Source organism: Haemaphysalis longicornis, unplaced genomic scaffold (genome assembly GCF_048455015.1).
Source record: "Haemaphysalis longicornis isolate Haplotype H1 unplaced genomic scaffold, Haemaphysalis longicornis Haplotype H1 scaffold_14, whole genome shotgun sequence".
NCBI lineage: Eukaryota > Metazoa > Arthropoda > Arachnida > Ixodida > Ixodidae > Haemaphysalis > Haemaphysalis longicornis.
The window spans coordinates 48,822,121-48,849,180 of record NW_027526245.1 but is presented as its reverse complement, the minus strand read 5'-3'; the positions used below and the strand labels follow the sequence as shown (position 1 = coordinate 48,849,180).

General features: G+C 47.7%; 1 long non-coding RNA gene across 1 annotated transcript in view; it reads right to left on the bottom strand.

Annotated features, from left to right (window-relative positions):
* Positions 1–27,060, bottom strand: part of LOC144165081 (uncharacterized) — a 111,998-nt gene that overhangs the window by 52,169 nt on the left and 32,769 nt on the right. The window contains exon 3 of the long non-coding RNA XR_013321345.1: positions 24,793–24,844. This is a non-coding gene — a long non-coding RNA (uncharacterized LOC144165081). The remainder of the gene's footprint in view (positions 1–24,792; positions 24,845–27,060) is intronic.

The window sequence follows — 27,060 nt, the reverse complement described above, 5'->3', positions numbered from 1 at the left end:
CAGGAAGGTATATATTGGCCAAACTGGCCGGTGTTTGAACGACCGTGTAAGATAACACCAGTTGTCGCTAAGGAATGAACCTGGCTCGCACCTTTCGCACCACTGCAAGGACTGTGCAAACAAGCCCTACAAGCTTCAACTGGATAAAACCTATAAAACCGAAGTGCTTGGCAGGATGAAGGAAAAGGTGGCAAGATAACTGATAGAGGCCTTTTTTATACGAACAAACCGTGATAACTACGCTAGCGAAGCGTCCCTATCTTTGCATTGCAGTGAATATGAATTTCTAAACGAGCCTTTCTTGTGATCTAACGCACGCGACTGTGCGAATGTGCCCGTAAGGGTGTGTAGGGGCGTAGGCGTTTTTCCAAAAAATTAGTTTTGAGTCTGCGCATGCTTTGTTGTCCTTCTTCATCTGTCCCGTCCATTAGCGCCGTTTTTACTGCAACTATGCAACACCAAGTAGCCCAACAACAGGATTTACGAAGGTTACGATACTTCCTTGACTATAATGGTATTCTTGACAGCGGCCAGGCAGGTTTTCAGTCAGGCAGATGAACAACAGGCCAACTTGTCGCTTTTGAATCCTATGTGAAAAAAGCCTTTGTTAACAAAGTTTTATATGTCCATATTTTATTATCTACAAAAAGCACATGACACTGCATGGAGCTACGGCTTCTTGCGGGACCTAAAATGTTTTGGTATTTGGGGGAATATGCTTAACACCATTGAAAGCTATCTGTCTGAAGGAACATTCAAAGTGAGTGTCGGGGCTGCAGAATCCGAAGAGCACGTGCAAGAATACGGTGTTCCTCAGAGTGAAGTACTTAGTTGCACAGTTTTTATAGCTAAGATGTACACACTTGGACAAGCTCTTCCCCGTACCATTTTTTACTCCATTTACGTAAATGACGTTCATATCAGTTTCCGGTGCTGTAACCTGTATGTCTGTGATGGGCAGTTACAACTTGCCACAAACAGTCTTGTAAAATGGACCGATGAAAGCGGCTTTAAGCTAAATCCTCAAAAGGGCAAATGTGTCGTATTTTCCAAGAGGCGTGGTCTTCACCCTGAGCCAACCGTCCAGCTTAGTGGAGTAGCTGTGCCCGTGAAGTAGGAACACAAGTTTTTAGGGATTGTGCTAGACGAAAAGCTATCATTTATTACACATATAAAGCTACTAAAAATAAAATGCATAAAGGCAATGAATATCCTAAAAGTCCTATCCCACCACTCCTACGACACAGATAAAATGTGCCTGCTGCGTCTCTACAACAGTTTAGTGAAGTCCCGGTTGGACTATGGGAGCGTAGTATACGGGTCAGCTTCGAAAACAGCTTTAAAAATGCCTGACCTAGTCCTGCACCTGGGGCTTTGCCTTTCGTGAGGAGCCTTCCGGACGAGTCCTGCACAAAGCCAATATGCGCAATGTGACCATAGTGCCTGAACGACCAGCGCCTATACACAGACCTATTGTATGCCTTGAAGACAACATCCGTAAAAAATCACCCTTCTTCGTTTGTAGTCAATGACACCTCTGCCATGCACTCGTTTCTCAGTCGGCCATCTATGTCTATACCTTTACTCCAGCAATACAAGATACACAGTAGTAGCAGTACTAGTAGTAGCGAACGCTATCGGTTTTTTGGCCCCTGCGATTTTATGGAATAAGATCGCGCCTTATCCCTCTACCGACGCGTCGCATATCATACACAGTTCTTGATCCGGATTGTAGTATGTTAGTACTATGGGATGCAGAAGGCAATCCTTACATCTCTTAAAAGTATCCGCCACCCTCTCCATCCATTGCCACTATACATGTTGCCTAACAACTCGTACAGTGGCTCCAGCTCGGCTGACATGTTTCGAATGAACTTGGCATAATTAAGCATTCCGAGGTGTGCCCACAGCTCCATTTATTCTTTGGTATCGGCGCCTCCTACATAGAATGCACCTTATCATCTCATGGCGGAATGCCATTTGCGTGTAGCACGTCACATAGATACGCCACAGATGTTTCGAAAAACGTCTTCCAAAGGCTTTCAAAAAGCACGCTTTTCCCCTTTTTTTATCCCTGCTCAAAACTTTCCACGACAATTAACACACCATCAAAGTAGCAGGCAACTTTATCTAGGCCTGAGGGAACAATATCCATGACTGCCGGAAATATCGAGGATGCACCGGGTATCCTATAGCCTAGCCTATATCCTAAAAAAACCATTGTTCATATTTGGAGTTAGCAAAGACTTCGAGTCAAATTGCAACCGCAGCTGCTGATACGCCGTTGAAAGTTGCAGCACAGTGAAATATTTGCACACATGCGAGGCTACAAACAGGTCTTCCATGACTGGCAGCGGATAATGATTGGTGCGCAAACCAGGATTCACCATCTTTCTGTAGTCCCCACATATCCTAACCGTGTTGTCTCCTTTTGGAACCACCACCAGCGGCGTGACCTAGAGGCGTGTCCCAATTGTTCGGAAACGGGATCTGTGAGTCCGAAGGATACTGGCTGGGGTTTACAAAAGACCGGATTTGTGCAATGCTTCAGCAACCAAATTACGTGACAATTCGTTATCTTTCCAAGGTCTGGTTCAAAGACTTTCGCGAAACTTTCAAGCAAGGTAGCTACTTGATCGATCCACACACCTCATAAACTCACCCAATCCAAATTAGGAGATTCCAGCCAGTATAGCCGTAGCAACACAGTCTGACTCTTTTGCATAGTGCGGACAATGACCAGGGGCAGCGTCGATGTGTGGGTATTGTGCTCTACTGGCATCACCAGATTGGCAGGAACCGCTCACAGCGTTCCCCCATAGGGTTTTAGCTTTATTTTACACTGCAAGAACCGTCGCCCCTATATGTCGCTTATAGGGCGCCTTTGGGACGATAAAAACAAACGCACTTGTGTCCCGTTGCATACAACAACACTTGGTTTTCCATGTACTCTCGCCACGGCTGTCCCGACATTGTGCTCGGAGCCTCTCTTTGTACAGAGTGGACACCCAGTTCTTGCCCCTGTGGCTGGATTTTCTCCGTCTCGGAACAGGCAAGTTCAACACTTCGGGCTACTTCGCACGCCTCTGCAAACGTTATTGTGCTCCTCTCCCAAGCTCTTCTTGCGTTAACTCGTCTTTCAGCCCATCCACGCAACGGTCGCGCAATGCTTTATCCAAAAATGCCCCGTAATTGCTGGAGCCAGCCAGACCCTTCAATTCCAACACAAAGCCCGCTACTGGTTCTACGTCCCGTTGAATCCGGTGGTTGAATATGAAACGTTCAGCTATGACCACGGGTTCCGGAGCATAATGCTTCTTGAGGACTAAAATTAGTTGCACATATTCTTTGTCTTCGGGCACCATGAGAGCTAGTAGATTTTTTAGCGTGCGGAGGGAGTTCTTCCCAATATCGGTAACGAAGCCGAAGCGGTGAGGTCATCGCTCACCTCGGTCGCCCGACGGATGTGCTCGAACCACTCGATGTACGATTCGAAATCCTGCTGTACGTTGTCGAGGAAGGGTTCGAACTTGCCAGCCGCTGCGATGTTGCTATATTCCGTGTTCCTAAGTTGCCTGAGCTCCTGCTAGCAGGGAGGATTCACGCGCATCCCATCCTCGGCGCCACTCTTGTGTCTTCGCAGAAACAGGGGCGAGACCGGCCGGCAGCACACGCTAGCTAAGTGCAAGACCTGTTTATTCAATTACACAACCAAGTAGACTAACAAAGCGAAGGAAAGAGCGCCTTCTTATGCACAGGTTAGAGCCGCAATCATAACGGAGAAATTAACGTCACTTAGAATGGTCCGGGCCACCGTTGATAGTGAAGCACGTATGCTGCAGGTCCACGATGCATACACACAATAACACAACAAGCACTCCTTTCTGCTGGGAAAACGCCCAAGTAAAAGCATTCTGAGGAGCTGAAACAACGCCGGAAAAATCCGCCCGTGCTCGCTCATTTCCACGGAGACTTTGAAAGGAAATGCACACAGATGCCAGTGATATGGGCTTGGCTGCCATCCCCGTACAAAAGCAAAGAGGTTACGAAAAAGCAATCGCCATGCCAGCCGTGGTCTATCAAAGAAAGAGAAAAACTACTCAGCCCCCGAAAAAGACGGCCTCGACATGATATGAGCTATTTCAAAATTTCGACCATGCGTGTGTGGTAACGATTAAAGGTTGTGACAGACCAGCAAACGTTGCGTTGGCTCGCCAATTTAAAGGACCCGTCTGGGCGTGTTGGGAGGTGGAGCTTGCGCCTGCGAAAGTTCTCGTTACAATAGTCTTTAAATTCGGCAGGGGACACTCTGACGCAAACTGGCTGTCCCGTGCCCCCGTCGACCCACCACCGCAAGACTCAAATGATGACAGCGCGTTCTTCGGGGTCATAACAGGAAGCGACCCAGCCGCCTAGCAGTGTGCCGACCCCGACTTACCCGTCATGATCGACTACCTCGAAGGATGTGACGTCGCAGTGCCTAGGGCGTCCAAACGGAACTTCCTAGCATTCAGCATGAAAAAGTCCGTCCTCGTGAAAAGAATTTCTCCCCCAAATGAGAAAGAAGAATCTTCTTGTAATCCCCGTAGACGTTGGTGACTAAATTTTAAAGCATTCTACGGCGACCCGTATTCCGGACATCTCGCCACTGCTCGCCCTGCTGGAAAAATCAAGACGAAGTACTACTGGCCCCGACTTACATCCGACGTCACCAACTACGTCCGCAGCTGCCATGACGCAAAACTCCACCGACGCAAAACGCCACCTACGACACCCGCCGGACTTCCGGAGTGGGTCACCGTGCCATCAACGTCCTTACAACAAATTAGCATAGGCCTTCCGGCCACATTCCCTAAATCGCAATCCGAGAACTAGTTGATTGTCGTAGCAACAGAATAAACGGCGCGCTACTCAGAGACCCCTGCCTTCCGAGAGGGACTGCACAGGAAGTCGAGATGTTGTTTTATAAACCAGGTTGTGCGGCGACATAGAACCCCTAATGTGCTAATCACGGACGGCGATACGGCCTTCCCTGCGTAGCTTATCCTAGGAATATTACGCTATCGCCTACGCGCATCAACGAAGAAATATGGCGTACCACCGCCAAACAAACGCAGTAATGGAACGTCTGGACAAGACTATCGCGGATAAACTGTCTATGCTTGTCGACGTTGAACATAACACTTGGGACGAAGTCTTTCCGTACGACACATTTGCTGACAACGCGGCTATCCAGGAAACTATGCAGATAACGCCGTTACAGCTTGTCTACGGAAGACTGCCGACTACGATGCTCTACGACTACGGAGGAGGCCCGCCACCTCGCTCGACATTGCACAACGGACCAGCAGTTGGTGGATACCGGAAGCTACAACCTCCGACGCCGAGAAGCCGAGTACCGCCCTAGGCATCGTCTGTGGCTTTGGACTCCTATCCGACCATGCTGACTCAATAAGAAGTTGCTGTGTTGATATTTCGGACCCAACCGTTATTCTACGACGTGTGGGGCACGTTGCCTAGGAGGTGATCCCCACTGGTGATTCCGGAACATCACGACGACGTACCCGCCCCGACGTTTTCCACGTGGTGTGCCTGAACCCTTACTACCCGAGATGGCGGACGTTTTGTTGTTTGGACTGTCGTTAATTACAGCATCGAGCAGATGCAGTTTTAGAGAATGGGAGTAAGGTCGCGAACGATGCACTGGGTTTCTTTATTTCTTATTTGCCGATGGCTGCATTAGGCTGTGTTATCTGTGTTATCCGTGGGCCAAGTAAAGAGCGTGGTTCATTATTTTTACGCCGCACGTGTTATATCCTTTGATAGGGAGAATGTTTCGAACTAAAGTCATCAGCCTAGAATAACGTTTTTTGATCTACAGTGTTCTGCATGTAATTCGAGGGGTCGAGAAACACTCAAACCGAGAGAAAAATGCCCGGAGAGCACCCGCAGCGGTATTCTATTGGGCGACACTCGCCTGCGCAAGTCACTTTTTTGACTGCTGCTTCGCCGCCTCTGTAGACTTCGACTTAGTGTACTGGAGATAGTTGTCCCCGACACGACGACATACCTTGCGCTTAGTGTGCGCCAATCTCCAGGACTGCTATGTGCCGCATGATGATGGCAGGCGTGCTTTATGTGCACCTAGAATCTACAGGGAGATGAATAAGGGTAATGTGAAATATTTCCGCCAGCTTGTGTCCTCCATAGAATGGAGCAGCCTTTCCACAACATCAAATCCCAATACTTTTTACGACTTGTTTATTAATAAGATCATTGAGGCCTATAATAGTGCATTTCCTTTTATTACTCTGACTAAAGCCAGAAAAGCTAGAAAACCGCTGATTACACTAGAATTCTTAAAACGAATAAAAGAACGCAAAAAGTTGTATGATAAATTTGTAAACTCCCGGGATTTATTGGTCCTGATGTATTACAAGAAAGTTAGAAATAACTTAACAACGGATATAAAGAGAGCGCGCCTTCAGTACTACTCAAACAAATTTGCGAGCATTCAGTTTGATCCCTCAAAAAATTGGACGGTTATAAAAAATTTGCTTCGGAAATCAAAGGCTTCAGTGCCATCTGAACTAAAAATAGGAGAAGATACGTTCAGTGGTAAAGCCCTAGCTAATCTGTTTAACCAACACTTCCTGTCTTTTGGGGTGTCCAAGTCACGTAGCTCGGATCCAAGGTCTTATCTAACTCAAAACGTGTGCAGCTCAATGTTCCTCTATCCGGCTACTATAACTGAAATTACCAATGTGTTAAATAGTCTAAAAAATAATTGTTCTTCTGGCTTTGATGGAATTAAGGCCGCACCAATCAAAGCTGTGATAGACCTGATCGGTGAAGTCTTGTGTCACCTAGCAAATTTAATTCTGTCTACAGGAATCTTCCCCGATAACATGAAAATAGCAAAAGTTATTCTTTTACATAAAGGTGGTGCGATTGATGAAATTAATAATTACGGGCCAATTTCAGTGCTACCCTTTTTCTCCAAGGTCATGGAGAAAGTTATAAATTCTAGAATATCAAGTTACCTCCAAAAGCTAAAATAATTTTCGGCAATCAGTATGGATTTCAAAAAGGGAAATCTACTGAACTTGCTTTAATTAACATCAAGGATAGCCTTATTCGCAACATAGAAAACCGTGTTTTTTGTGTAGGAATTTTTTTAGACTTTATTAGGCTTTTGATTCAGTTAAACATGATATTCTTTTTCTTAAACTGTCACATTATGGTATAAGGGGAACTTCACTTCAGCTTTTTCGCAGCTACTTATCAGACCCTGAGCAATTCGTTTCAGTTCATGATGTTCAATTGGGGCCAATTCTATTTCTTTTATACATTAATGATATTGATTTGATTCCGTTCACCCAGGATATTGTTCTTTATGCTGACGATACGAATGTTTTTTTTCGTCCACTGATTTGGCATCCGTCATCGCTAATGCAAACTCCTGGTTACAACAGCTTTCCCTCTGGCTGGATGCGAATGAATTACAGCTTACCGTTAAGAAAACAAAATACATCATTTTCACGTCTAAGAATAGGCCTATAAGAATTCCTTGCCCTCTAACATTTTAATCCCTTCCAATCGAAAGAGTTCGAGTACACAAATTTTTAGGTGTTTTCTTTCACGAAAATCTTCTTTGAAATCACCATGTTGATTTTGTTAAACACAAGACCGCACCATCTATTGGGGTGTTAAATAAACTGCGTCCTTTGTTACCAACACCTGTAAAGCGTCAACTGTATTTCTCGCTTGTTCATTCTCGTTTGCGATATTGTCGGTTGGTCTGGGGTGCTACTTCTAAGTCCAACCTTAACTTTCTCGTTTCGATTCAGAAAAGGGGTATTTGTTTTATCAATAACTTGCCTATGGCTGTTGATACCTTACCTTATTTTGCACAAAATGTAATTATTAGTATTCAATATATGTACGAACTTAAGTTAGCTGAGACCATACACCTTACCTATATAAGTGACCGCGAATCCTTTCTCTTACACTACACAGACACTCATCCACACTACAGCTTTCGGCATACTGTTTTCAAGAAAAACAGGATCAGGACGAATTATGGTACCCAGCTGTTAGATTGGCAGATACCGAATCTTTTAAACTATCATCCCGACATAATAGGCCTTATTGATTGTTGTAGGTGTTTATATTAATTTAAAAAGCAAATTAAACTTAACTTCATGAATTTATTATGACTTACATTGACCTGATTTGCTACCTTCATGCTCTTGGAATCTGTTTATGTAGTGTTTATTTAGATTGTAAACTATGCAACCCCAATTGTTCTCTGGCTTTTGTTTGCTGGCTACAATGTATGTATTAGTGTAATCCTGCTAATTCTCGGGGGAAATGTTGGTTATTGTATAACTCTGTGTTGCTATCTGATTGTCCCCCTTCTTTTTCCTTTTTTTCTTTCTTTTTCTTTTTTTATGTGAAACGTTTCCAAGCTTGAAACGCTGTCTGTGCTGCCAGTGTCACTGGGAGCCAGAGGTCAAGTCAGGCGACATTCAACGCCTTTAGCATCGGCACCATGTACGCCATTCTGCCAAATAAACTTCAAATTTTAATCAATCAATCAATCAATCAAGGCGCTGGGCGAGAGAAGAAGAGGAACGGTCAGCATCGCGAGTGGCTCGCTCTACGAGAACGCACCAAGACACCGGTCTGCGCGGCCTTGCCCGTCTCGGGTCTCTGCCTCTTTCCAAGCGTCTTGCTGGTCCCCAGCTATAATCCCCCTTATAGTGCGGTGGAGGTGCAGTCCTCCTACGCCTCTCAAGCCTGGAGCTACGGAGCAAGCGCATAATACAACCACTATCCCAAGACACAGTTCACGACATGGCGCCTACGCAACATCAGCCCATCACGTGCGCCGGATCCCTTCCTCACCTTGACCCTGCCAAGTTCTCCGGCACCGACGACCGCGACGCAGAAGACTGGCTCTCGTACTTCGGAAAAGTGAGTCCCCACAACCACTGGGATGACCCGATGAAGCGTGCAAACGTCGGCTTTAGCCTTACTCAAATAGCCGAGTGATGGTTCCTAAACAACGATGCCGACATGACAACTTGGTCTGCCTTCAAAACGAGGTTCTCGGAAGTGTTCGGTCGCCCCGTGGTACGCAAGCTGAAGGCTGAACAGAGATTACGTGGGTGCACACAGCTTGCCGACGAAACGTACACGAGCTACATTGAGGACGTCGTCGACCTCTGTAGGCGCGTAAATCCTGCTATGCCCGAGTCCGAGAAGAGGAAGCACGTCTTAAAAGGCATAGAGGACGGCGCGTTCCAGATGTTGCTCAGCAAGGACCCACAGTCGGTTGGAGACGTCATGAAATAGTGTCTCAGCTACGGCGAGCTCAGGAAGCAGCGCATTTCTACCCGCCAGTGCTCCCCGAATGACGAACCGCATCGGGCCTCACTTTCAGCGCTTGCAATCTCATCTTATCTTGCGCCGCTTCTTCCTCACATTGAGCAATTCGTGTGCGAGGAGGTTGCGCGTCAACTCAACCTACAGCCGTTGTCATCCAAGCCTGCATGCCCGTTGCCTACGTCGGTGCGCCGCGTAATTCACGACCGAGTCGCCGAGGCGCTGCCGTCAGACCGCCAGCCTACGTCCTCGACTCCGCACCTGGTCCCGCCTGTTACTGCCCTCCTCGAATCGCCCATGGCCGTGCCCCCAGCCGTAACCGTGGTTGCGCCTTTTTTTTTCACCGACGGCAGCACCGATTCCTTCCGCTGTGGCCGTGCTCTTCGCCTCACCCGTGGCAGGGCCTTACACTTATGCTGGTGTTTGTGCCCAACCGCCGCCAGCCACATTTCAGCCGTTGCAGTACACCACGAGCCAGCGGGTGCTCCCATAACCTCGAGCGGCAGCTCAGGGCCATAACCCGTGGCGCACGTCCGATAATCAGCCCATTTGTTTTTCGTATAATGTTCCCGGACATGTCGCACGTTTCTGCCGGCGCCGACCTCCTCCTATGAGTGACGTTCTTCGGGGGTCCGCATTTGCGCCTAAGTTGCACTCCGCTTCCGTTCCTTCCGGATCAACGACAAACTCATATTCCCCAGATGGCTTTCCCTTTTCTGGACGACATTCCCCTTCACCACGCCGCCGTTCTATATCACCGATGCGCCCCCGTGGCAACCCTGCAGCCGAGGGCAACTAGCAGCCGCAGTTCCTGAGGCACGAGCTGCGCAACCGTCGAACATTCGAAGTCCTCATATTTCGCCTTGAAATGTGATTGATGTGATTATGGATGGTACCCCTGCACTCGCGCTTATTGACACTGGAGCCACCGTATCTGTGATTCGAGAGACTTTTTGCCGCAAAATTCGTAAAGTGATGACGCCGCTTTCGGAATTTACTCTTCGCACTGCCAACGCACAGTCCATTCAACCGCTAGCCATGTGCACCGCTCGCATTACCATTCAAACCATCCCTCACATAGTTGAACTGGTCGTCCTTCGTGCTTGTTCTCACGGCGTCATCCTCGGGTTTGATTTTTTGTCACATAACCACGCTATCATCGATTGCTTCCGCGCAGAAGTTGAACTATTTTCCCCCAGTACTAGTACCGCGGAGACTAGCAGCGCGAAATTGGTTGCTGCTGAAGATGCCGCCATTCCTCCATTCTCTTCTGTCGTTGTACCTGTGCTGTCACCCGATGCCCCAGACGCCACCGGTGTCTTCACGCCCTCCCGTCTATTTTCGTCGCGGCCAATCTTCTGCCGTTCGCTGTCCTGGAAATGAGATGTGTTTCCAGCACGATGTCGAATAATAACCCGTCACCTTGCCCGTCTTCAGTGCTTCATGGCGAATGTCTTGGATGCGTCGAAGTTTGTCCACCACATCTTGGCTTCGACATCCCGAACGAGGCCGCTCCGGCCCATCTCGACGCCCTGAGCCCCGACGTCCCTTTTAATCCGGCAGCTTTTCTGCCCTCCATCGACGCCGACCTCACCCAGGAGCAAAAAGACCAGCTCATGGATCTTCTACAACGATTCCGTTCATCATTCGACTCCCAGCAAACATCCCTGGGGCGCACGTCAACTGTCTGCCATCCGATTGACACCGGCAACCATGCACCACTGCGCCAGCGACCGTACCGTGTATCACCCAAGGAACGCCGCGTTATCGAGGAGGATGTAGCCGATATGCTGAACCGGGACGTTATTCGCCCCTTCACGAGTCCCTGGGCCTCTCCCGTCGTGCTAGACGCCAAGAAGGATGGGTCTATTAGGTTTTGCGTCGACTATCGCCGCCTAAATAATATTACACGAAAGGACGTCTGTCCACTGCCTCGAATAGATGACGCGCTAGACTGCTTGCAAGGTGGCGAGTTCTTTTCTTCATTAGATTTGCGCTCGGGTTACTGGCAAGTACCTATGGCTGAGGCTGACAGACAGAAAACGGCATTTGTGGCACCGGATGGGCTCTATGAATTCAACGTCATGCCCTTTGGTCTGTGTAATGCGCCAGCGACATTCGAGCGAATGATGGACAATGTTTTGCGTGGGCTGAAGTGGCGTATCTGTTTATGCTATTTGGACGACATTGTCGTGTTTTCACCGGACTTTACGACCCACCTCCAGAGGCTTGACCAAGTCCTTACGTGCCTTACTTCGGCTGGCCTGCAAATGAACCTGAAGAAATGTCGTTTCACTGCCCGCAGACTTACTATATTATGTCATGTGGTATCCAAAGACGGCATCCTACCAGACCCAGCCAAGCTGCGTGCGGTCCGCGAGTTCCCTAAACCGAGCACAATGAATGAGCTTCGAAGCTTTATTGGGCTTTGCTACTACTTTCGGCGGTTTGTCCGGAACTTCACGTCTATCATCGCACCGTTGACGCAGCTGATCGGTGACGCCAAAGAAGTTTCAAACTGGTCAACGGCTTCCGAGAGAGCGTTCAATACCTTTCGAAGGCTTCTGACGTCGCCGCCGATATTGCGCTATTTTGATCCTATCACGCCCACTGAACTTCACACGGACGGCGGTGGTACCGGTCTCGGCGCTGTCCTGGCTCAACGCAAGGCTGGTTTTGACGGATATGTCGTGGCGTACGCAAGTCGCGCTCTGACAAAAGCGGAGTACAACTACTCCGTCACAGAAAAAGAGTGCCTTGCAATCGCTTCGGCGATTGGTAAATTCCGACCCTACCTCTATGGCCGCCCATTCGAACTAGTCATGGACCACCATGCTTTATGCTGGTTGGCATCATTGAAGGACCCTTGCGTACGTCTAGCCCGCTGGTTCCTTTTGCTCCAGGAATACGACGTTCGTGTTCTTTACCGCTAAGGAAGAAGACACACCGACGCAGACGCCCTTTCTCGTTCGACATTGCCACCGGAAGCCACGACGTCACCGCTGGTGTCGAATAGCGACGTGTCGTCGCTACAAATTGACGACATGGCTACCGAGCACCGCAGGACCCTTGGATAGCCTCACTACTAGACTTCCTTGGAAACCCCACAAAGTCATCCGCATCTCGCACAATACGGCCCCAAGCAGCACATTTCGCAATTCAAAAGGAGCTCCTATACCGGCGCAACTATTCCGCAGAAGGCCGCAAATGGTTGCTGGTGATACCGTGTCACCTGCGCTCACATATATGCGCATTGTTTCATGCCGACGCCCAGTGTGGCCATGCTGGAACACTTAAGACATATCAGCGCCTACGCCTACGCTACTACTGGCGAGGCATGTACACGTTCGTCGCGAAGTACATTCGTTCCTGCACTGACTGCCAGCGTCCCAAGACCCCTTCACAGCACCCCACTGGAGAGCTGCGGCCGCTACCATGCCCGGAACGGCCTTTCGATCGGGTTGGGGTTGACATCTACGGACCCCTTCCGAGCCCTAAATCAGGCAACCTTTTTATCATTGTCGCGGTGGATCACCTGACTCGATACGCCGAAAGAGCCGCCCTGGCCACCGCAACGGCACGCGACGACGCCATTTTTCTACTCCGGCGTTTCATCTAACGACACGGTGCTCCCCGAGAGCTGCTTAGTGACCGCGGCCGGGTATTTGTCTCCGACGCCGTGGAGGCGCTGCTACAGCAATGTCAAATTGTCCACAGAACCACGACTTCATACCACCCGCAGACAAATGGCTTAACTGAAAGGTTCAACCGCACTCCTGGAGATATGCTTTCCATGTACATATCGTCCGACCACTCAAATTGGGACATGGTGCTACCGTTCGTCACGTACGCATATAACACCGCCACGCAAGCGACCACAAGCTTTTCAACGTTTTTTCTTCTGTATGGACGTGAGCCGTCTTGCTTGATAGACACTATTTTGCCCTATGGCCCCGACGCCTCTGAATGTGCCCCACTTTCCGAAATGGCGAGGTATGCTGAGGAATGTCGACAGCTGGCTCGCAATTTCACATCAGAAGACCAAGAACGCCAGAAGTCTCGACATGACAGCTCCGCCACTGCACCAACGTTTGAACCTGGATCCCTTGCATGGATTCGTGTGCAATGCCCCACTCCTGATCTTTCGGCGAAATTTCTTGGTAAATACCACGGCCCATATAGGATTCTCGAACAAACATCGCCCGTTAACTAGCTTATCGAGCCCGTGACTCCCACCTCGAACCTTCGCCGTCGAGGTTGGGAAATAGTGCACATCGAACGTTTAAAGCCCTACTACGATCCCCTCGTCGTTTCGTCACCTTAAGTCGCCAGGATGGCTCCTCTTTTCGCCGGGGGGTGATTGTACTAGAGATAGTTGTCACCGACATGAAGACATACCTTGCGCTTAGTGTGAGCCAATCTCCAGGACTGCTATGTGCCGCATGATGATTTCACGCGCAAGGCGCTGGGCGAGAGAAGAAGAGGAACGGTCAGCATCGCGAGTGGCTCGCTCTAAGAGAACGCACCGAGTCATCGGTCTGCGCTGCCTTGCCCGTCTCTGGTCTCTGCCTCTTTCCAAGCGTCTTGCTGGTCCCGAGCTATAATCCCCCTTATATTAGGAAAGCACATGTTCGCTCCAATTAACTTGATTTTCCTTCAAGAAAGCTGCGTCGTTATTGGCTTCGGGGAAATATTTATGTAGCCAACAACCACCATCACCTTTATATTTTCCCAACACCAATGGTTGAACATGGTTCGACATTAAAGCTACATGTCGCACTACACAAAACACAATTTATAGGGTCGCAGCCTAAATATAATGAAGGATTTTTCTATTCAAATAAATTTTACTGTGTTCATATAGCTCGTGCGCCACATGTTGGGATAGTTCCGCGATGGTTTATGTAACCACACACCGCCCCACCTAACACATATTATTTAATTAAAAGCTGTGACATGTATTTATTTATTTCGCCTGCTGACGTAACACTTCCAGCGGGTAAGTAGTCGTTTGAACATTTGGTTGTTGTACGGTGTTGCTTTTATGATGGGATTATTAAAACACATCTGCTGGTGTTTAAAAAAGCTTTACATATCTGGCGGACGCCAAATAATATTTTGGCCTACCCGGAACGGCTGGTCTCCTGATGAATGTTATGCTACGCGAGCCGCGTTCAATTTAATCACAGAAATTTTCTTGATCAGAAATTGCTTCCCATTTAGAATACAACAGTGGTGCCAACCTTGCGGAGTTTCAGCTGCATGCTTTTAATGATTGAGCAAATACAGAATTTTCGATTATCCAACCACCGGGTCCGGGCATTGTTCTAGAGTGCAAAGGTGGAATGGAAATCATATTATGATCAGGGTGTTATAGCAATAAAAATATTTCATTTTTTCAATACTCCCTAGAGGAACACCGGAAGACGACGATGCAAGTACTCGGACCCGTTTTTCTGCTGTTTGGCATTATCATCTTCTGTGTGCACATATTATCGAATTACAAAACGTTCCACAGTTTACAACGCTTCGAAAGTCCACTTGCACCATTCAGGACAACCAACCATAAAAACTGTTGCCTTAAGCTCACAACGTAAAGGTTTCGCCGCCAGGGAGAGGACCCGCGAGACCCCAGTCGTACACCGCTTTAAAGGCGAAAGAGAAATAATATACAATGATAAAGATAGTGGTGTGCTATGTTCCAGGGTGTACGTCATCCTCTTCCCCCATTCCCTACATTTTCCGATGGAGCGAATTCCCGTAATGTACGACAACGACTCGACAGTCTCGTTACGCCTGGTGCGGAAAGAACAAAGCCGTCTTGCCCAACGTTGCAGAGCCTATACTGCATGACAAATGTGACCTGGCGAAATGTGTTCCCAATGGAATGGAATGGAATGGAACCACCTTCCCCACCACATGGCGTCCATTGAAGATCCTGCATCATTCAAGGATGCACTTTCTGTACATGTAATGCAGTAACCTGGTTTCCGGAAATATGCTTGTGTTTACATACTGCCTGTATATCTACACTGTTACCTGTTTTTATGCACTGTACCCACCCCCTCTGTAACGCCGTAAAGGCCGTGAGGTTACTGTAATAAATAAATAAATACATATTTCCAAATCAATTTCTTTTTTTCATGTCAATAAAACAAAATAAATGCAATACAAACCTTCTTTCTATGGTAAGGCAGCTTTACAGTCAATGAAATATTTGATGTTACACAGAACTAATTCCCTTGGCTGGGTACATTTTCTAAAATCGCACTAACATTTCAATATGTTTGCGGTAACAAAACCCTAAAATCGGTGTTTCGATAACGCGCTCCAGCTCTTTCCATATACAGGATGCTAGCACTTCTAAAGTACAATGCGCAACGCTCTGTCTGTACTTCAAGTCAAAGGAGTACCCGATAATTGTTTAAACTTTGCCAAACTGCAGTTCCGTAGCCCGAGAGTATAGCCGTAGTAATAAAAGTTCAACATCCACCTAAACACTTAACTTGAAAGTCTTATCCAGTCTTATAATATTTTACTGCAGGAATGTATGCTGCCTTCACGCAATATTCCAAGTTTATACAGTGGGAACGCTGCCATTTTTGGGAAGGGGCAGTCAATTGCTAACTGTAGGTTCAGAGCTGAGGTGTAGTTCTCTAGCGTCATTGAAATTTAATGGCCGAGCGGTCCGCGCTGTAAATTCTGTCGTATAGCGTCACGAAAACAAAAGACAATACAGAAGACAGATTCCATGCTCGTGGGCGCCTCGTGAGGAGCGCCGCGGGTCGGCTAGTTCGAACTGAAGGAACGGTGGGCTGATCGTTCGTGGCGTGATCTCTCGCATGCCATCCTACTCGCCAGTTCACGTCCGTTCACACATCAAGTGGGGAGCACAGGGGATGAGTTCGAGATGCAGACGCGTGTTTGTGAAGCTGATTTTTATGGGTACCAGCGTGTGCTCACTTGGTCCACTTTGGGAAGATGTGGAACACTGCGAACAGTACCATCAGGACCTGCCAGAACTTCCAGGGTGAAGTGCGGAAATTCATATAGGATGTAACAATGGGTCTTCAACGAAAACAGAGGGGCCGCCAACTCTGCTGCATCCCTATCTTTGCACCACTACTGCATTCTGAGCCAATTTTTAAATCCGCAATTGATTATTTTAATATGCCACAGTACCTGGCGACCTACGTAAGACATCGCCCCATAGATCTACTTTATGTAGTTCTATTGTTCAGTATTTAGCCCTGCTATTGGTGGCAAGCTGAAATAAATTGTCTGCAAGGTGTGGCAGCTAAGCTAAACTATGTTGCCCAGTCTGCTTTATTTACTACCTCACGAAACTTCTTTATATCCCTGTACGGCTTTGCTGCATACAGGCTCTCTGTTGTCTTAAGTCTGTAGCGTTTTGGAAAGGCCAATATTTGCCTTACGAGAAGTTGAGAGATATACCCGTTCTTTTAACACAATGTTCCGAGCTCTTCTCGCTTGTTTTCTGCCAACCTTCGTGGCCACCATTTTGTGAATGCTGTCAAAAAGAACAAAACTATTTGTTTGCAAGCCACGTGATAAAAATGCAAAAGGCAAAGCATGCCCTCGAAATTGTGATTGAGATTTTTCCTCTCATTGCAGCTTTCTGTTGCCTCGACATCTTGAACAGTGTTGTCTATTCTGTTTCGCCCGCATTTTTTTATTTTTTTCTACTTCAGGTGTAACATTTTGGGTGGGTTACACTGATTTCAAATGTGCTGGAAAAAGAAAAACATTGTTCGCATAAGCTTTAATATGGACAAGTGATGTCTAATATTACTAGGTTGACAAAAACAAGAGGACTGCATTTAAACAAAGGGAAGTAATTGCTAGTTTTAACACAGATAAAACAGGAATGATATGGAAATACGATAAACGGAATGGGCTTCAGATGAGCTGAGGTTATATGGTTAGATCAATATAACTTTCGGGGGACAACGGTAGATCATACTGTTCAAGGTAAATTGTTATGACATAGAAAAGCCTGAGGAAAGATTAAATTTATGAAGTCCACTTACGGTATGTAGTCTGGGTATTGTACAGAATTACGAAGTCAATAACAAATGATTTGTCGTTTTTTTTTAGTTTTTATACCCAAGGCTTCAGACGAATGGAACCACATTCCTCCATTGTTGATCACTATTTAACAAAAGTAAGTCAAGAAAATAATAGCTTACATTACAGAACTATAGGCATTTTTTCTCTCCCGTCGCAATGTTATGCATTAGCTAATATTGTATAATAGGAACCAAATTGCGTAATTTTTACTGGCCCTACTCGTCAGGTATAATGAATCTTTAGATGCCGCTTTTGTAACCATTTTCTTCTACTTTCTTTGTTACTACTTTTTTGCATCAACTACTCCGCTCTCTCATGGATTATGACCCTGAGGGTACTGTGAATAAATAAATATTTATATGAATTAGATCGGGCAGAGCGGATTCAGCTGCATTATTATTGTAACGCGGAATTAGGTAGAGTTCAGGTAGATTCAGATCGCTGTGATTAAATTAAAATTTGTTACGGCCGGTTGGTCTGGTTCGGACGAGAGGCAGAAATCAAATAATTTAAGCAACGGTGCATTAAGAAATTGGTGATGAAGATACTGTGGCGGCGCTCCAGCGGCAATGGCGCTGCGGCTCAGGGACAACCAATGAGAGCGGGCCTCGCGTCGCCGGTGCGCAAGCCGCCACGAACGCCACGAGCGTGGAACGAAACGGGGCCCCAGTTTTCTGGTGCACGGCATAGTGTTCAGACGTGTCTGGGCTCGTCTCTCTGTCGCGTTCGCGACATTGGTGACCCGGACGCTACAGCGGAGTCAAGGAGCCAGGATGGACCTTCCTCACGACACCGGCGGCAATTCTGCGTCCTACGCTGCCTCTTCACATGGCATCTCCACCATCGCCTGCCGTTTGCCCACCTTCAGCGCTCACCACCCCGTCGTGTGGTTCCTTCTAGCCTAGGCAAGTTTCCGAGTGAGCCACATTACGTAGCACGAGACCCGCTTCAACCATCTCGAACAGTCACTGCCTATTGAGATCGCGGTCGAAGTTCGCGACACCCACGCAAACGCATCTACCAAGAACCCTTACGACGCATTAAAGGCTGCCATCTTGAGCAGCACGAGACCTTCCGAATGGCAGCGTTTCCAGCGGCTGCTTTCTGCGGAGGAGTTGGGTGATCGTCGACCTTCGCAGCTCCTTCGCCAACTGCAAATCCTGCTCGGCGACACACCTTCCTCCGCGGACTTCCGCTTGCTGAAGGAACTTTTCCTACAACGGCTTCCCTCGTCTATGCAAATGATCCTCGCGATGGCTTCTGACCTTCTCTTGCCACAATTGGCCGCGCATGCCCACAAGATAATGAAAGTCGCCACATTACATTCGTCTTTAACCACGGTGGCATCCGCTCGATCTCCCGAACTACCACCTTCTACCACCTTGCCCTCACCGGTATCCAACGACGTCACCGCTCTACAAGAGCGCATGCAAACCCTGGAGGAGCTCGTCGCGTCTGCTGGCTACCGCTCGTCGCAAGGGTACAACACTCGTCGGTTTCGTCGTTCTCCCCGTCCCTCGTCACCGCACGTTTACCGTGAGGAGTACAGAACGCGCCAGCAGCCCCGTCACACTGATTCCTTGTTCTGGTACCATCGCCGCTTCGGTGCAGCGCCGCAACGTTGCACGCGTCCTTGTGGCTGGTCCAGAAACGCGACGAGGGATCGTTAGCGGCGGCGACCGATTCTCCAGCCAGCGACAGCCGCCTCTTCTGCATCACAGGTGCAACGAGTGGTCAGCGCTTTCTAGTTGGCACTGGTGCTGAAGTGAGTGTGCTCCCCGTTAATTCTTATGACCGCACTCAACCACCACTGTGCCATCTCCAAGCTATTAACAAGTCCAGCATCCCCGTGTACAGGAAAATATCCCTTATCATAAACATCGGCCTACTCCCTCCGTTCTGCTGGATTTTCCTCGTGGCCAACATGATCTACGCCATTCTAGGAGCCGATTTTATTTCGAACTTCGGCCTCCTGGCTGACATGGCCCGAAAAAAAACCCTGGATGCCGTAACCGGCCATTCTGTCACAGTCCGATCGTCTACCATCTACCCGTTCGCTTTTACGCTTCTTTGCGACTTACCTTCTCCGTAACGGGAGTTGGTGAATGAGTTTCCTTCCTTGACAGCACCTCCAGACTGGCCACAGCCAGCGAAGCATGACGTCGTTCATCTAATCATTACAACCGGTCACCCTACGCATGCCGTAGTGCGTCGCCTTCCTCCGGAGAAACATAAAATCGCGGAGCAGGAGTTTCATCACATGGTTGAGATTGGCATTGCTCGTCCTCGTAGATACACCTGGCCCCGAAGAAATCTGGTTACTGGATACCGTGCGGTAATTACCGCTCCTTGAAAGTGGCCACTGTACCCGACAGGTACCCCCTACCTAATATACACAGCACTTCACCAATAACCTCAGCGGATGTACCATATCTTATAAACTTTAACTCCAACAAGCCTACCACGAAATCCCTGTAGCCCCGGATGACGTCACGAAAACTGCCATCATACACCGTTCGGCCTCTTCGAAGTACCCGGATGCTTTTCGGGTTGCGCAACGCAGCTCAGACTTTTCAACGTTTCATAGATGTCGTCCACCTTGACTTGCCTTTTGTTTTCGCCTACATAGATGACGTTCTTGTCGCCAGTTCGTCGCTATCTGAGCATCTGCACCATCTGCGGATAGTTTTCGAAAGCCTAGCAGAGCATGGCCTCATCCTTAACAGTTCCAAATGTGCATTCGGGTTGCCGTCATTTGAGTTTCTCGGTCACCTCGTTGACCACAATGGAGTTCGCCCTCTACCAGACAAAGTGAAGGCCATAATTCATTTCCCTCGGCTTGAGTCTTTACGCCAACTGCGCCGTTTCCTGTTACTGGTGTATTATTACCGACGGTTCATCTCAAACTGTGCGGCAATTGTGCACCCTCTCAAAATTTCCCTTCAAGCTTCCAAGTCTACCTAGTGCAAGCTTGAATGGCCTGAAACTGCCGATAGCGCATTCACTGCCATCAAGAAGCGCCTGGCTTCTGCTACTCTCCTTGTGCACCCGTGCCACAACGCTCCTACGAGCCTTATGAAAGACGCTTACCAGTGTGCGGTTGGAGATGTACTTAAGCAACACACCCGTGGCACCTGGCACCCGCTCGATTTCTTTTCGAAGAAGCTTTCTTCAACTAAGCAACGCGACACCACCTTCGGGCGGAAGCCCCTGGCGGCATATCTCGCTGTGAAGCTTTTCCGTTTTTCCCTTGAGGGCCGTAGCTTCGGGATCTTCACCGATCACAAGCCTCTTACGAACGCCTTCAAGTCATCGAAGACGAAATATTCTCCCCGAGGGACACGGCACTTGGCGTATCTTGCAGAGTTCACGACGGACATTCAGCATGTCAAGGGAGTTACCAACATCCCATCCGACGCCCTTAGCCATATTTCGGTCATACAGCGCTCTGGTTTCAGTACTCAGGAGTTGGCTCAAGCCAAACCAGATGACGAGGAGCTCCGAACTCTGCGTTCTTCAAACAGTTCCTCTCTGCAACTCTAGGACATTATCTGCCCTGATTCGGGATTCAGCATCGTTTGCGACATTGATGCGATTTCAGGCCGCAGACAACGGTACCTTCCTGCTTCTCTAAGGCGCAATGCTTTCTACTCTATTCACCGTCTATCTCAACCTACAGTTCGTGCCTCACGGCGTTTGGTTGCCGAGAAATACGCCTGGCCTGGCATGAATTCTGACGTACGCGCATGGGCTCGTTCCTGCCTCGCCTACCAGCAATGCAAGGTCTCTCTGCATACCACGTCACCTATGACCTATTTTTCCTCTAGGTTCTCCACAATTCACGCCGACCTCGTTCACCCGCTACCACCATCTAAGGACTGCCGTTACATCGTGACTGTGATCGATCGTTTTACTCGCTGGCCGGAGGCAGTTCCAATCGACGACATAACAGCTGAGACTGTTGCTTCCACACTTATGTCCACGTGGATCGCCCGTTTTGGCGTGCCGTAGGAGATTATAACAGACCGTGGCCGCCAATTTGAGTCTACGCTCTTTCACTGTTTGACATGCCTACTCGGTGTAACACACCTAAAAACAACAGTCTGCCATCCTCAAGACAACGGCATCGTCGGGAGGTTTCATCGTCAGCTAAAGGCCTCATTGATGGCTCACGAATCACCTGAACAGTGGACAGCTCACCTTCCTTTTGTGCTGCTACGACTACGCACTGTCATAAAAAGATCTTGGTGTTGCCGCCTCTCAAGTGGTCTATGGCACGTCTTTGCGCTTACCGACAGACCGAATGGTTCCTCCCCAGCCGCAAGACAACCTTTCGTCCCCTGGACCCTCCTACGTAAGCTATTTAACTCGGTTTTTCAGCTACATCCCACCCTAACTACCACGGCCGTGTTCCACCAACCACACCTTTATTCATCCAAACCTTTCTGACAGCCAATACGTTTTCATCCGTGTCGACGGTACCCGCCGGCCACTTCAACCGCCATACACCTGCCCCCCTGTCGTCATTTCACGCTCTGACAAGACGTTTACAATTCGGGTAAACGGCCGCCACACCGTCGTTATCATCGATCGCCTCAAGTCCGCATTCACCGAAGCTGCCCTGCCTGCGTTCCACTCCACCACCCTCAACACGAACACTCCCCCTTCCGTTCGCACCACTACCCGTGAACCTCGCAATGCAAAGGCTGTGCATTTTGCTCTACCGCTCTTTACACGGACTCCTCCTCAATACTCTGTCTCAAGGGGAGGGGGCTATGTTTCGGCGCTCGAGCGGCGATGGCACTGGGGCTGAGTGACAAGCAATGAGATCGGGCCACGCGTCGCCGGCGCGCAAGCAGCCACGAACTCCACGAGCGTGGAATAAAACGGGGCCCCAGTTTTCCGGGGGCACGGCATAGCGTTCATACGTGCCTCGGCTCGTCTCTCTGTCGCGTTCGCGACAATACCTATCCGTTAATGGTGCAAGGCAAAAAAGAAAACAAATTATTAGGACAATTTTTGTTATCGTAAGCAAAGTTAAGAGGGATTTTTTGTATTTGGATAGTTAAAGGTAAAATACCCCAGCTACAATGGGTTAAGGTGAATCCAGTTGAGTAGGTATTGTTAAAAGTAAATTCCAACCTAACTGAGAGTAACCTCAACTAACCATTCCTTTAGACCACCTGATATCATTTCAACCCAACCCAAATGTCTATACATAAACAAAACCTTAAACCTAACCGAAACTACAACGACAATATCCGTACCCTCGACCCTACAGAATAGCTAAACTACTCTTTCCGTAAATTTAATGCTGGCGTCTAAATGTTCAAATTGTGTGTAGGCATTCCTTGCTACACGTTGCGGTGTCACAACTGCATCTGACATGCCCCTACCTACTTCGACTGCTATTCAGCTCTGGTGATTATGATGCGAATCGAGGCGAGATCTTTCCAGGTTGTAGTAGATACCATAGACAGAATCTCGATAGCCAGATAGAAAATCTCGGTGCCTCCGTGTCACCTCAGTAGTGTCACAGGGTAGTGTTTTGGACTGCAGATTTTTGTGTTGCATAGTAAACAATTAGCAAGTGTTGTTGACACTAATTTTCAAATTCGATTGTTCAGTAACGACTGTGTATTCTTTCGAGAAGTCAAAGGTACTAATGATAAGAGTCAACTTAAAAAATGACAATGTCTATAAGTGTTGAATTGGGAATGGAAGTAAATTTGGGAAAAAGTGTAAATTTTTTTCTGACGCGAATGAAAAACCCATTGAACAGGCGTGTAAACTACGATCGTCTTTAATAGATTCAGAGCAATAAATACCTAGGTGCCACATTCGCAAACAACTTATAAAATTTGCAGATATGTAGTATTTACGCATCTACTTTCCGGAAATTATACTTCTTGTGATACAATCTAGGAATTTCTTCTGCAAACGTCAAGCCCGTTGAATGTTTTTCTTTTATTAGTTAGAAGCTTGAATATTTCAGTACGCTGTGGGACCCCCGTACTCAACCAAGCATAAAAAACTTGAGACAATTCAACGGAAGGCCATTCGGCTCGTATATTCAAAGTTTTCATGGAGATGCTCCCCTCCTTAGCTAATTATAATAATGATATATCTTCCCTTGAGGATCGCGCCCCGCCATGATTTTCTGCCTATTTTATATATTTGGAAGCTTCCCCTTGATCCATCCCCTCTTCTTTCCCTCTTATTCACAAGTCCTCTAAGGTCTCACCAACGAAACGCACAAACTACGTAGTACTCGACAACCGACGCATCAAAATAATATTTTTTCGCACGCACTTTTTCAGAGTGCAACCAGGTAACGGTGCATTGTTTTTTGGGCACACGAAGCGATATTTTAGTTTCCGTTGTACCATGCCCTCCTGCTTGGACCAAATTGTGGCCCGCAGTCTGTAATAAATAAATAAATAAATAAATAAATAAATCTATTGACCAAGATAGGGCCACAGCAACAGGAAACTTGGTGCACTACTCCTATCGTCTTGGAACAGTCCGAGGAACCACCCTTTTTCCGCGGATCCCCCACTGATCACCCCGAGCACTGGTTGGGGTGGGTGGAGCACGTTTGGAATTCAACAGGTGACATTACAAACAAACTTTTTTCCACGTAATTTCTATTTGCATAAAGCGGCTCGAATCATGTTAGAGATCCACGAGAGCTTCCAGAAGATGTGCACTTTCGTGAAAAAGTCACCCCTAAAAATGTTCACTATGCTCGTGTGGAAGGAACGATCAGAGCATTCGTTGCAAACACGGACGCAGCACCCTAACAAAAGTGTTCATTTGAACGTTGAAGTAATCAAGTAACATTACGGAATATAGGAAGCAGCGCTTCCTTATGCGAGGTGTGAATCAGGAGCTGTTCCCTGGGCTAATAAATCATGCCGCAAAAACCACAGCTGCTTTGGAATGAGATAATGCAATCGTTGAGGAAGCAATAAGTATTAGCAGAAAACAATAGGACAGAGAAGTTAACATATTCACAGCAGAAGGTGCCCGCACTATTGTAGCCTTAGCGGATGTCCTTCGTGATACGTAGTACTCGAGATCCGACGCATCAAAATAATCTTTTTTCGCGCGCACGTTTTCAGAGTGCAACAAGGTAACGGTGTATAGTTTTTTGGGCACACGAAGCGATATTTTTGTTTCCGTTGTACCATGCCCTCCTGCTTGGACCAAATTGTGGCCCGCAGTCTGTAATAATTAAATAAATAACACGGCATTATGTGCCGCAGGGAACCTCCGGGAAACGAAACTGCAAATTTTATGAGCACTTACTATCTCTTCGCACTCAAGCCGATCAATTCTAGTGACGGGCGGGGGACGTGTCCTGCACGGAAGAAAACATAAGAATTTTAAGTTTGGTATAATCAGGTTCATGGGCAAAACACGTTCTCTATTGTGACGTAAGAAACACGTTTTTCTACGAGTCGTGGAACTACAGTGTGGTACATTCTTAAAGAAAAACCGTGAGCGCGTGGCGGCTGCGCTTGACATGGGGTCGCCGCAGAGAAGTGGCGAGAAACGCAGGCAGCCGGCACATGCACACTGGCCGCATGAGGCGGAAGAAGTCCCTCTGTCGTCTGCTACGGCGCTCTGCTGCTCCACTCAGTTTGGCATAGCTGGGACATTTTGTACTCGAAAGATGTGAGCGGCACAGTGAAGTGCCGTAGCAGACGACGGAGCGGCTTTTCCCGCCTCATGCGTTCAGTGTGCATGTGCCGGCTGTCTGCGATAATCTGCACTTAAGGCGGCGCGCCATGCGCTTACCGTTTCCCTTTAAGAGTGGACCGCACTGTACATAAAAACGGAGTTTCTAATACTCTCTTCGAGTATATCTGCCCTGCGCAGAATCGACTCTTTGTGGACCCCTGTTCACAGTGTCACGCGACTCTTTATTTAGAGAGGGTCGCGCGTATCACATTATACTAGAATGACAGAAAAGTATGGGTGACTGCAGTACATAGAGTCATTAGTGACTCTGCCGCAAACCAGATTATAGTGAAAAAAGTCACAGACTCCTTCATGATGATCGTCACGGCACAATCACAAGAGTTCTAGGACCCTATTTGAAGAGCCCCGTGATGGCTATCCCCAAGGAAGGTGTGGTAGTATATGAGTGACCCTCCAAGACATGGTCAGTTCTGCTGCCAGGGGATTGATTCCACTGTACGTGCAGCGCAGACGGAGATGGTCACTACGAACCAGCCAGTCACCCCGATTGGCCAACCGCGTGAAATTTTTCTGGCTTTCTTACACAGTCCCCATCTTAAGTAGGGGCGAATCTTATGGCGGCTACACAAGTACGCATCTTACTTTATCAAGCAAAAGCAGCCGTGATTACTAAACGACTTCAAGGGCGCGAATGGTATTGACTTTAAATTACACCTAAAAGCAGCAGCAACATCAACTGTGTGCAAGTATAAAAATTTAAATTGAACTTTGATCCCTCATAAAGAAGCAGTCATGTCAACTCGGCACACATCACAGCAATTTGAAGCCACCTGAATGCAGCCTCATCATTCTTCTTATACCAGCACTGCAAGGCTGTACACAAGTATCAAAAAATTGTTTTATTAAAACATTATGTGATATCCATTGCTATTTAAAGCCTGCTTAGGCTGTTTTTAGGGATTTGCCTGCACGTTTTACATGTACTAGAAGCATGTTTAATTTTTTTCCTTGCCTTCACATACCAGAATGTTGCTAGAATAACGGCAATTAAAATAATTTACGGCAAGTTTCGTAAAGGTCAGATTTTTATACTTGCTATTACTAGTCTGAAAATAAATTTTGGTTTTTGAAATCTTGTTTTTCAAAGCCAGTCTTCTTTTCGTGCCAAATTGGTGTACGCAATAAAGCACTGAAATGTTTATATTACAGCCTAAATATTTGCAAAAAATGCATACAGGAACAAAAGACCTGCATTTAAAACTGTGTGTTTTCCTGTTCTAATCATCATCAATATAAGTTTGCCTACACCAACTGACGGGTAGACGCCTCTCCAATAGATTTCTAAATATCTTGTCCTGTGCTAAGTGCGACCAATGAGACCCGCAAACTTCTTAATCTAATCTCCCCATCTAACCATCTGCCGCCATATTCACAGCAGAAGGTGCCCACACTATTCACAACATATTCACAGCAGAAGGTGCCCACACTATTTTAGCCTTAGCGGATGTCCTTCGTGATACCATCCGCGCCGTAGTTCGCTAAGAATTCCCAAAGGTCTTCCCACCAACGCCGCAACCTCATTTCACCGAAATATCTCATGTGTACCGTGAAAAGCTGCAGCATGCTCTACATGCTCTGCCACCGCCGGACTGATGCCAAAAATATGTAGCCATGACAAACGCTGCTCCCTTTCGCTGTCCCGAGGATCTTGCTGCTCATCTCTAGCGCATCCCTTGTTACTGCCGTCTAATGCCTCTCGCCGAAACACTTGTAGTACAACCCACAGCTCCCTGGAAGATCGCACTGGGCAAAATTAAGGTCACCGTCAGGACATTCGACAGGACATTCGACAAACACGGTGCAAGGTTGGAG